Genomic DNA, 13,180 nt, shown 5'->3' with positions numbered 1-13,180 from the left:
AAATGCAAATTCATGTTGTACACTAAAACTGCTACAATATACCTATGGAAACGTTGGAGCGTTTGTTGGTCTAGTGGTCAAGAGAATGGCTTTGTAATTGGGAGTTACCCGGATCGAATCCCGCGTATGACTGTGGACTACTTTTTATACGAGGGTCGTTTGAAAAGTCCTTGCAAAATCAGAGAGATAGCACCACTGGCGCGTATCGAGGTTATGTTTAGTTAGTAGCATCTCTTGGAAGAACACACACCAAGTTTCAGCCAGATCGGTCTATTTCTTTGTGTTTGGCTTTCGTTTGAATCGAGGAAGTCGAGTGATTTTCAAAAAATGGACGAAAAAGAATTTCGTGTGTTGATTAAACACTACTTTATGAAAGGCAAAACGCCTCAGGAGACTAAAGAGAAGCTTGATAAACATTATGGTGACTCTGCACCTTCGATTAGAACAGTTTATAAGTGGTTTCAAAATTTTCGGAGTGGCCATATGGGCACAAGTGACGCTGAACGTTCTGGACGCCCTGTTGAGGTTACTACTCCAGAAATCATTAATAAAATCCATGATATGGTGATGGATGACAGAAGAGTGAAGGTGCGTGAGATTGCTAGTGCTGTGGGCATCTCGAATGAACGGGTACATAATATTTTGCATCAACATTTGGACATGACAAAGCTATCCGCAAGATGGGTGCCGCGATTGCACACGCTTGACCAAAAACGAAATCGTGTGAAGTGTTGCAAGGACGGTTTGCAGCAGTTCCAGAAGAATCCGCAGGACTTTAGCGTCGTTTCGTCACTGTGGATGAAACATGGATACATCACTACACTCCTGAGACCAAAGAACAATCTAAACAATGGGTTACCAAGGGGAAATCTGCGCCAAAAAAGGCGAAGACCGTTCCTTCGGCCGGAAAGATTATGGCGACTGTCTTTTGGGATTCGCAAGGAATAATCCTCATCGACTATCTGGAAAAGGGTAAAACTATTAAAGGTGCATATTATTCATCGTTATTGGACCGTTTGAAAACCGAGCTGCAAGAAAAACGCCCACGATTGGCCCACAAAAAAGTCCTTTTCCATCACGACAACGCACCAGCTCACACCTCAGCAGTTGTGGTCGCAAAATTAATGGAAATAGGGTTCCAACTCGTTTCACATCCCCCCCCTATTCTCCAGACTTGGCTCCCACGGACTACTATTTGTTTCCCAATATGAAGAAATGGCTGGCGGGAAAAAGATTTTATTCAAACGAGGAGGTGATTGCAGAAACGAATGGCTATTTTTCAGACTTGGACAAATCCTATTATTCGGAAGGAGATCAACAAACTAGAGCAGCGTTGGACGAAGTGTATAAGCCTAAAAGGAGACTATGTTGAAAAATAAAAAAGGTTTACCCCAAAAAATTAAGTAGTTTTTATTTTTGCACGGACTTTTCAAACGACCCTCGTATGTTAGAAAAAATTGTTTAAAATAAAGCACCTAATTGGTAGTTGGAAGTTAAGCCCCGCCTGAAAAAAATAGGCTATTACATTAATTTATATGAAAATGTTTTTCAATAAAAAAAAAAATAAAAATAAAATTAAAAAAATACAGGACAAATAAACATGGCAGTAACAAATATTGATTTTTTTTTTTTCCAGGGCAATAGCGTTTGCATTGACCTTAACTTTTGAATTATTCAACAGGAAATGTAAAGAAATAAATAAAATTAGAATGTAAAAAAAAATATAAATAAAATTTCTACAAAATTATTATATAAATATGTAAAGCAGAGTTTATATTCGAACTAGACTAGGTCAAATGTATCTTAGATATTGCACTTGTATATTTCGACCTTCAATGACTAATTCTATTTATTACTGTACTATATTTATTGTAGTTTCCTAAGGAGTTCTTAAATTGTTTAGTGTCCTTAAAACCCAGACATCTAAATTGCTTTCCTGTTCAAAAAATATAGAATAAATAAATAAAATATTCTATGGAAAAAAAAAAAAAAATATATATAGACATAAATATTATATAATCTAAAACTTAATCAAATATCTACGCAAGAAAAAGTAATCAAAAAAACAAAGTCTGAACTACATTTTTCTTTGAAATAATTGGTGTTAAATAATTAACCAATAAGTATGCAGAGTTGGAAGTGTGAAATATGGGCGGTTCGATTAGCCAATTAAAAGCTGGAACTAATATGGCAACCACGCCCTAATTGCAGACGGCTAGTTACAATTGGGTAAACTATAAAGTTAATAGTTTTAAACTATTTATATATATTAACTCATAGTTTTCGTTTTTTTTTTTTTTTTGATACAGTATCAATAAATTTTCTTTAACAACTATTTGTGGTAATTATACGTGAACAAATATTATATATACTGCAAGTCAGAAGGTTGAAAACTTTGTAGAAACATGTTGCAGATCTGCTTTTTCTTTTTTTTTTTATTTCATTTTCTCTAACAAGTTAAAAAGGATGTGAAAAAAAAAAAAAATGTAAGGAAGCTGAAGAGATGAGAAACAAAGCCTTTAGAGAGAAAGACATGTGTAAAATGGTGCAGTCGAAGCTTACACAGCTGAGAGAAAATAGGGAACTTCCGTTTTTTTGTTTCTCTTTTTCAGCACAGACTCTAACTCCCCCACCCCCCTACCAACATTGCTTGCAATCCTACTTATTTTAGCAGCTAGCGTCTTATCTTTCTAGCTTTTAGCACAACTTCCCTCAACCTAGCAAAACATGAGACACCATCAGACTTTACGTCATCAGCGCTATGTTTTGTCTTTTGGAAACTAATGTGCTTTACTACATATCTTCCTCTCTCTCTCTTTTATCTTCATTTATTTTGACTTCATTTCTTCTTCAACTTGTACAGCTTATTTCACAACTTTTCCCTTACTATTTTTTTTAGTTCTTATTTGAAACCTATTTATTAATTTTTTTTATTTAATGGACAAATAAATATGTACACTTAAAGCAATCAAACATTCTTCTTTAATATTTTATTTCTTGAATATAACGTTCTCCGCTTTTATTTACTCAAAAAAACAAATCATTTTCTTTATTAAGCTTTGCGACGGAATGTCTTAGGGGTCGGATATCTCTGCACTACTTCCTCGGGCTGTTAACTTGGGATAATACTTGACAGTAAACTAACTTTTGCCAAGATATGGGACAGAGTGAATAAAATAAAAAGCTGCCATTTGAGTCTTCAATTTCTTTACAAAGCAGTAGTAAAAACCGATGTTATTCTATCCTAGTCTCTCTCTCCTGGAGTTAGGCATTTCGAACTAACATTTCCTCGTTTCTAAGTACTTAAAAAATAAGTTTTACGGCAGCTGAAATCTTTAGAAAGAATTTCTTTTGAAAAGTGTGAACGAAGCATAAAGTCCTGAAGTTCCTTAGTTTAAACCTAACTTATTGTTCAGAAGTTTTTAAAGGTTATCCCCTTTGTTTAAATTTTGTTAAGTAACTAGACATTGCATTCAAAAAAAAAAAAAAAAAAAAAAAAAAAAAAACAACAACAGTAGGTTATCATAAATACGTAAATATTCTCATGTATATTAAATGAGTATTTTTTATTTTATTTTTTTTTTCAACTGTACAAAGTGTTATACAAAGAAACATTTGATTGTGCCTTAGAGCTGGCTCAGTGCCACAACCAGGATGACGGGATGAGAGAAACCAGCCAGCGCTGGAACTCTCTACGAACTTATTGAGATTTAGGAACCAATGAGGTCACGTGGCCAACGTCGTTTTAAGCGACGTGGAGGATTGTCAGGATGGGACGATGTGGCTAGTGATTGAGCCAGAGGATTTGGGTGATCGCGAGAGTTTGCTGTGGAAATTTCAGGAATCGGGTGTGGATTAATTCATTTACGTAGGGAATCATGATGGAGGGTGCAGTTGGAGACATATGTAGAAATGGTGCGTTAACGATTCGGCGGAGGATTCGGAGAAAGTTTGTTTTGTACATTCATGGAGGATTTCGGTCCAAGGGATCTCCTTAGTAGTCCGTAACGTCTGTTCAGTTCTAAGTCTTGTGTGACGGGTTCCAGGTTAGACGGCTGTCTAGGTAGAGCCCTAGATAACGAACCTGTGTGGAAGTCGGTACGTCAGTTTTGTTAATAGTTAGTGGTGGGCAGGTCTGTCTTCTTAATGTGAATGTCACCTTAATACAGTTGGTAGTGTTAAGTTTATTCCTCCAAGTTCTGCACCAAGATTTTATGAGCTCAAGGTGTTCTTAAATGTGTATATTCACGTAAATAATTTCGGATAAAGATTATTTATTCTACTGTAACACGAATTAAGCATTCTAAATACAATGAGAACAAATCAGTATAAAATTTAGTGGATTATTTCTTTTAAAATAAGTAAGAATAAGTTTTTAGGCTAAAAATGTATAACCTCTAGCACACTAAATACCAGATTATCAAAATATTGCGTAGGGTTTATTCATTTATGTATGGTTTTAGCGAAGCAAAAACGTTTCTCTTGTATGAAGCTGGTTTACAGTTGGTCGATTCGTTTTCACCATGAGATATACATTTCAAGGCAGATCACGTATGCTTGGGTCAACTTTATACTAAGCTGCAATATAGGAATTGAGTGTATTACTTCAGAAATACTTAGTTTGCTGTTGGAAATTTACCAACTCTGAGCTTTGCAAACAATCCACTACATTTTATTAATTCCACCTTGGATGAGAAATAATTAGAAAGAAAATCTCTCCAAGTTACTTATAATCAGCTATTCCAAATAAGATAAGATTCTAGTAGGGCGGCTCAAGGCCTACGCCACTGCGACCCCTTTGGATCTATTGTGGCTCCCCCACTCTAGAGCTAGCTCTCCAAACCCGTCTGTTTAATCAGACTCTTAATTATGGAGAGCGACTCTTGGGTAAAGCTCACAGGCCTTGGTTTTTCCTCCCCGAGAAGTAACATCCTTAGCCAGGCAAGCCCCCTCACACTGACACAACACGTGCAGTGCCGTTTCTTCCTCTTCCTGACAGAACCTAACAAAGGCTTAACATCCGCCAGGCCCATGCGATGCATGTGTTTTCTGAGCAGTGGCCGGGTTAATAGGCCTACAATTGTCCTTATAGCCCAAAGGCCTTGACGGATTAATTCTGCAGTTAGCGTTGGCGAATAGCCCATGATGAACTCCTGTGTCTCCTGTGTGCCTGTGTCTCAAGCCACCACTCTTCAGACCTAGCCTGCACCCATAATTTGATGGTCGCACTCTTAAGGCACCTGGAGACCTCAAACTAGGGCTCGAGCCAATGAAGTGTCCCACAGAGCCCTTCCCTGGCCAATAAATCTGCCGTTTCGTTTCCCTTATATCCTGAATGACCAGGCACCCACACTAGAAAGACCTTATATTTTGGTCACTACTTTCCTTCAGGGCACCCAGACAGTTCCAACCCAACCTTGAGTTGACCTGGTAGGAACTAATCGCTCGTAGAGCAGCCTGACACTCCGAGGAAAATAACAATCTTAGAATTACTTATTCCTAGTCCAACAATCTCGGCAGTAAAGAACCTAATTGCAGCTAGCTCAGCCTGAAAAACTGTAGCTAGTTTCCCTAGGCTAACCGTAAAACCACATTTCGGCTTCGCCCTGTACACTCCCGCTCCCACGCCTTTCTCTACTCCGGAGCCATCCGTGTACCACATCGAATTCCCACAACTGGGGGGTCCACTCCTCCAAGGCTCCCGGCCCCAAATACAGATTTTAAAAGGCTTGTCGAAGCTATATTTGGGAATCATAACATCCAAAGGCAGGCTCAAAATAGGGTCAGTCTCCAGCTCCTCATTTAGCTTCTGATACGTTCCTCCATGCCTAATGCTAATAAGAGCTTGTCCCTTCATTAGCCTAGTGCCAACGGCCCTAGCAACACCCTGATATGTGCAATGAGGGCAAATTTAACGAAACCTCCAAGGTCGCTGTGGGGGAGATCCTCATGGCGCCAGTGGCGCCAAGCAAGCCAGCTACCCTTTGAATACTACTGAGTGCCCGGACTCCATCTGCCTGCAAGGTTTTCGCCCACCAAGCCACCGCCCTAGCTATCACAGTTATTGTAATTCCATTTTACCACATAATCCTTAAAAAACAACTTTTTTTAAAAAATAGTTTTTATTTCGATTTATAGGCATTCTCGTCCCCGAATGAAAATGGAGACGTCACGGTAAGGAGGAAGAAGTCCCAAACACTGCATTAGTTCGCGGTTCCAACTGACAGTTGGTCAGACCAGACAGTTTGACAATTTGACCAGACAGCATTCAACGAGCTGTGACCTATCCGCTCCGCAGGGCAACCCTCGGAATTGGCTCACCCCCGCGCCTCAGTATCAGAACAGATCTGACCGACCAACCGACTAAATCATTCAACTACGAGAATTTGCAAATCATTGCTACATTACATGACACAAGCGCATAAATTAATATTAAAACTATTTCCAAAACAAACTTATATTAAATTATTTACCAAATTCAAGACACAACTAGGCTACAAAAACATGGTTTTGACACAAAATGCATCAGTAGGTCAACATAGCAAACCGCCAAAACGAAACAAATTATTATAATACTGACCGAACCTCATTAAAATTTCCTGACAACCTTATTATTGAGTTATTAAATAACTTTTGTGAAATTAATACGATTTCTTTAAAGTATTTATTCTTCATTATAATGAACTTTGAAAAACTGATGAAGATTATCCAAAATCCTGTTTTGAAAGATCAGTTTTAGCTTGCATTAAAGTTGAAAGAAAGGGATTACGTACGTCGCGGAGTATTTTTTGAATTCGATATCTTTGACAAGACATAATCCTATCAGATCAAGAGAGAATATAAAAGAAAATGGTACGTAGATACTTCCCAGGCTGTCAGCTAGGATAGGGATAGTATGATATACATAAAAGAGTTGACAGTTGATGCGAAATAGGGATAAATCGATAATTTCGTTCTAAATTTTGGTCATAATTCTTTTCCTTCTGGTTAATTTATGGGTGTAACTAGGAATGTGCTTTGATTTCCCTTACAAGATAAATTATAAAAAAAATATTTACACATGTACATGTATATTTTTTTGGAACTAAACATTTTTTAATTTCAAGTACTCAAAAATGTTATACATCGTCTCAAAACCGGAATATTTATAATTTTTTTTAAAAATTTAAGGCGCGCCAAAAACTGAGATCATTGGCGCCTCTTAAAAGTTAAAATCGATTAACTGAAATGCCGCTCCACTTAATCAATTTTTCTTTAAACAATTTTCGCAAAAACGGCTTCCATGATATTGTTTAAACTCGTTGTATTAGTTGCATAAATATAATCAGAATCATACGTTCCGTTTATCTTATTAAATTTTCTTTGAAAATAAATCAAAACTTGCTCTAAAGGAATACGTACTCATTAAAAAGAAAATAATATATTCCACCATTTGTGATTTTTTGTTTTAATGTTCTTGTTTCCTTCAAAATACTACAAAGAACATTAGCTATAAAGAAATGGGAGTTCTTATTGCATCCAATGCATACTTTACATACAATATAAGCAACTTCAAAAAGTAAAAGATGTTTTTGGGCAATGCTCCAAATATCTGTTAACCATGGACAACCATAGACTTACACAAACAAGTAAATGCGTACAGAGAAATAGTATAGTTAACTGCAACTACTGATTTTCTTGTAAATTTAATCTCCTTTCCAACTTGTTATTACCACATTCTATTCGCCATAAAGAAGAATGTGCTGTTATCCAGTATTTTAAATAATGACGTCTAGACTTTGTGTGAGTATAGTTCTCTATTTATTTATTTTTACATTTTGCATTTCGTTTTATTGGATATTTGTGATAAATTTAAACTAATTTTGTTTTTTTGCTTTTACATAACTACCAAACATTTCGTAACAAATCAATTGACGCCTTATACTTAGGTTATGTAGACGCACATCTCCTAATCAAAGAATAAAATATAAAGAAGCTAGATTATGTAATATTTCGCTAAAAGATTATTGCAAACACTGACTAGTTTTAATATAACTAATAATCATTCAGCAAATCTAATCTAATAATTTAAAAAAAGATTAAGAAAATCTAAGATTAAGAATTTGGTAAGCGTAGCTATTCTATTCATTTTCAGCAACTTTTTTTTCTCAAAATCTATCAGATCTGGGTTGTTACAGAAAAAATTACAGTTATAAAGGAGGATTTGCCCTATATTTTAAAGAAAATTTGGGAATTTTATCTTTTATAGAAAAAGAGAAAAAAATTGTCAAAGGTTGGATTTTTTTCAACGTAACGCTTTTTCGTTGCAATATTTGACGACACAACTGTCCTACCGAACAATTTTAATAACTAACTTTGGTCGGCCTCTCTTTAGCAAAGCTAACCCACATATCCGAGGTGTGGCCATTAAATAACGAGACTATTGCTGTAAAACATTTTATTTTAAATGTAAATATATTTAGTTATTATCACCTTCAAGATACACCCCTCCCCTATCCCTACAACGCACCATGCGAATTTACCATTGTTCGAAACAGTGCTGGAAGTCTTTTTCTGTCAGCTCCTGCATGACGCGTGCCGCTTTTTCTTTCACAGTTGCAAAGGACTGAAATCGTGTTCCTTTTAATGCAGATTTGACTTTGGGGAACTAGATAAAAGTCACATGGGGAGCCAGGTCAGGCGAATAAGGCGGATTGCCTAAAAAACTGGGATGTTGTACTTGGCTAGAAACTGTTCTTGACAGACAATGCAGTGTGAGCCGGCGCGTTGTCTTCATGGAGAACCCCGTGACTTGGTTCTTCCACAAATCAGGTCGTTTTTTCACTTACTCTTTCACGAAGTTAAGCAAGCACCTCACGGTAGTAATGTTGATTAATTATAATCAATATTTTCATCCATTTTGGACCCGGGCGGACATCATCTCCGACGTCTTCTCGGCCATCATGGAAACGCTTGAACCACTCAAACACTCGCTCACGTGATTAACATTCATCGTCATAAACTTCTTTTAATAAAAGATAAGTTTCAGCAGCGGTTTTACCAAGTATCATGTGAAATTTCACGACAATTCATTGCTCTACTACATGTGTAGTATCATGTTTTCGGCAAAACGAAACTAACACCTCTTACACAAACACGTCAGGTTCCGGTCAGACAGAATTCTCTACAAACACGTGAGACGCTGCAATCGAAAGAGAAGGCTTTACACTGCACAGCTGTCGATCGTTAGGATTTGGCGCATGCATAGTTCTTCTTTAGCAGCATCAGTCTCGTTATTTAATAGCCACACTTCGTATCCTAAAAACAATGAATTTATTTATTTTTTGCTGTATAACGGACAGACAGGCAATTCTAACCAACTCCTAACTGTTCGACAATTCTGTATAAATTTTCAGAAATTCTTATTATTTTACTAATAAAAAATTAAAAAAACCTTATTTAAACATTTTTTTAATTTGATAATTTATTATAATAATTATTAAAAATAAATTTTAAAGACCATCCTATGTTATACATTAATATAATATACAGGGTGTTCATTTTAAGACGGCTCAAATGCATTTCATGCTTAAACGGTTGGTCTGAGCGAAAAATAGTAGAGGAAAAATTTGTTGTCCGTCACCTCTAGTTTCAGAATATGTGACTTGATTTTAGATTCCTACCCGCATACGCGGCTGACTCGCAACCAAACGTGAGGGTTCACAGTTGACCCCCATTTTCATACACACATTTTTAAAGAGTATAAAAAGTAATGAAAGAAACCGGAAATCGCAATTCGATATTTTCAAAATGAAAGGTACTAGGTCATTTCAAAATCTGGTATTAATCATATTTCAATTTTTTAACTTGTTATCAAAGAGAAAGAAGAGCACGCGATAGGTCATTTTTACGTATTTTTGCATCCCATTTCTATTAAAAATATTGCCAGGGCAGTAAAGCTAGTATTTTTGTTAATATCGGGAAATAAATCGTTTTCCGAGTGATTTTTCTAAGAAAAATCAAATTTTAAGAGCTTTAGATGTTCTCAAACATACACAAAGTGGCTAAAAATTAATTTTGGGAGAGTTGCGTTTAATTACCAAAAATATTGGAAACCTCCTGCTACATATTTAAGTGATCAATATCTTTCTAGTAAAGGATCAAACTTATTCCTTAATTTATCAAATAATGCACTTTACTCAACTTGTGAAGCATGTACTGTGCCTTCAAAGGTGCCTCGCAAGCCAGGTTAGCCTGGAGGTTATCAACTGCTCTCTGTATCTGAGGAGGCACCATTGAAGGCACAGTACACGCTTCACAAGTTGAGTAAAGTGCATTATTTGATAAATTAAGGAATAAGTTTGATCCTTTACATGAAAGATATTGATCACTTAAATATGTAGCAGGAGGTTTCCAATATTTTTGGTAATTAAACGCAACTCTCCCAAAATTACCAAATAATTATTAAACCTACTTGTTTGTAACAGATGTAAAATTCATTTTTAGCCATTTTGTGTATGTTTGAGAACATCTAAAGTTCTTAACATTTGATTTTTCTTAGAAAAATCACTTGGAAAACGACTTATTTCCCGATATTAAGAAAAATACTAGCTTTACTGCCTTGGCAATATTTTTAATAGAAATGGGGTGCAAAAATGCGTAAAAATGACCTATCGCGTGCTCTTCTTTCTCTTTGATAACAAGTTAAAAAATTGAAATATGATTAATAAATACCAGATTTTGAAATGAACTAGCACCTTACATTTTGAAAATATCGAATTGCGATTTCCGGTTTCTTTCATTACTTTTTATACTCTTTAAAACTGGGTATATGAAACTGGGGGTCAACTGCGAACTCTCACTTTTGGTCGCGCGTCTGCCGCGTATGCGGGCAGGAATCTAAAATCAAGTCACACATTCTGAAACTAGAGGTGACGGGCAACAAATTTTTCCTCTACCATTTTTCGCTCAGATCAACTGTTTAAGCATGAAATGCATTTGAGCCGTCTTAAAATGAACACCCTGTATATTGTTAGCATTATTTAGTTGAATACTTCATAAAATGGAACAAACTCATTAGTAAGAAATTTGTTATTCACTCTATCAAAATTGCTTTTTAAAAATGAATTATTTAAATTTATCCACCACACTTTTAGGGAAATTATTAAAAGAGAAGTAGAGATGGAAAGAAAAACTTGTCATTAAAATTTCCTCGGACATTTTTTTTTTAATGAAAATTGTTGCGACAAACTTTTAACACATTTTACGAGTGCAAAAAGTCCGTAAAAACAACTGTTTCTCCAAAAACTTTCGTTTACCTGAAAACAAAAAAAAAAAATAATTTTTAAACTTATGCCTGAAATAACTTATGATGAAGGCAAAATTTTGTGTACTGTCTAAAAAGTGTACGTTCGTAAAGTTTGTATTTTACGGTACAAGTGTAATTTATTATATAATAATGGACTCTTTATTTCTTCTTAAAATTGTTTTTTTTTAAGTAAGATGAGGGAATTGTTGAACAAAATTTTACTTTTTAATGCAAGGATATTATAAAAAAGAATTATTTTGTTTTATAGCTCACAGATGTTGTTTTTTTTTGCTTTGAACAAGATGGCCCTCCTTGCAGAAAATCCATTGATTACCTTTGGCTATAAAATACGTTTTTTTCCCTTCCTATATTTCACTACTACCCAGTTATTTATGGTATATCATTATACCCAAGGGATAACTTTATCTACGGTGTTGTGGACGCTTTGACAGTACGGCTATTGACCTTTAAGGTGGAATGAGGATCATCAGATTGGTTTGGCTTAGAAGATGATGTAACTGATGATGCTGATGATGATGTTGTTTTCAAATGGCATTGTAAAGGGTTGATGGCTGTTTCTTTATGATGGAATGTATGTTCCAACGTCTTTATAGAGAGTAAAAATAGATTTTACATACAAGGATGCTGAAATAGTAACATGCTTTGGGAATCTGTAGGTGAAATACATGTTTGTGATATTTTTAGTTCTTTGGAAACATTTTCTAGAATGATAAAAAAATAACGCCTCCTTATTTTTATTTGCTAGACGGAGAAGACTATTTCTCACCTCTGTTCGTTCTGCAGTGAAAAATACTATTCTTCTGCTTCAACAGCATTAATAGCTTTGGTTCGTTAGCCCCATTATTCGTATGTCTATGGTTTTAAGCGAAAGATAATTATAAATTATAGAAATCTAGCCATTATTGGGTTTCTGTATTGATTGGATTGATGGTGGGTTTCGCGTTAAGCGTGGAATTTAGTTAAAAAAAAAAAAAAAACCCACAGTGTGCGGAATTAAAATCAGACAATGACATGTATACACGTAGAAGCAGGGCAAAACAACCAGAGGCTTACAGATTACAGAGCATTCTGTGCTGTTTCAAAATCTTGCACCGCTTCACGTATGCATTGCTCTAGTTAACTAGAGACCCAAGAGCTTTTACAAGGAAGAAAAGAGCTTTGGAATTCTGTGCAAAATGAAAAATCATGCTCGTACTGTGGTCTGAACCTCTATCTAACGGGCATTGCACAAGGGTTGAGAGCTTCTATTTGTGTGCGTAATTCCCAATCTCTAATGCGGAGACCAAACATGTACCAACCACTTATCATTTGGCTGACTACCACCGCAGTTCTATTGGTAAGATAAAGGAAACATCCCACCAAATAATATTCTCATTATATTGAATTAAAATTTCGAGTTTTTATAGTTAATGGCAATTTTATATTTTTCACAACGAGTATACACGTCGAACGCACCGTAATAGAGATTAGGTTTGCCTTGTGTACACGATAAACACTCTTAATAGGTTAATGTTGTTTAGCCCAAATGTCATCCATTATTTTTATTTGGCAACAATATTTAATTTTTTCGTTATTAATTTAATTATAATAATCCTAAGACTGGCGCTAATCCCCTTGCATGTCGATGCGCCGACAAAACAAAAAATCCCTGACTATTTAAATGTTACTTGTTTAGTGTTAACAGACGTAGACATATATTTTAATTTTAAAGAAAAATCTTGTACAATATTTGAGTCTGTTACAGAAAAACAAACCCAAAAATACAAATAAAAAAACAGCATGCTTATCAAAATACATAAACAAAACGATCTTCTTACTAAGTGATACCATGTTTCATAGTTAAAGAAACTGTGATATATTTGATATCGATAT

At 35.4% G+C, this 13,180-nt stretch overlaps 1 protein-coding gene across 8 annotated transcripts in view; it reads right to left on the bottom strand.

Moving 5' to 3' along the window:
* LOC141447096 (obscurin-like) overlaps positions 1 to 13,180 on the bottom strand; it is a 676,918-nt gene that overhangs the window by 18,670 nt on the left and 645,068 nt on the right. The gene's annotated exons all lie outside the window — the stretch shown is intronic.

The sequence above is a fragment of the Rhodnius prolixus genome, unplaced genomic scaffold, assembly GCF_049639745.1.
Source record: "Rhodnius prolixus isolate KJV_2025 unplaced genomic scaffold, Rpr scaffold_7, whole genome shotgun sequence".
Lineage (NCBI taxonomy): Eukaryota > Metazoa > Arthropoda > Insecta > Hemiptera > Reduviidae > Rhodnius > Rhodnius prolixus.
The sequence above is the reverse complement of the archived record's forward strand: the minus strand, read 5'-3'. Positions and strand labels throughout refer to the sequence as shown.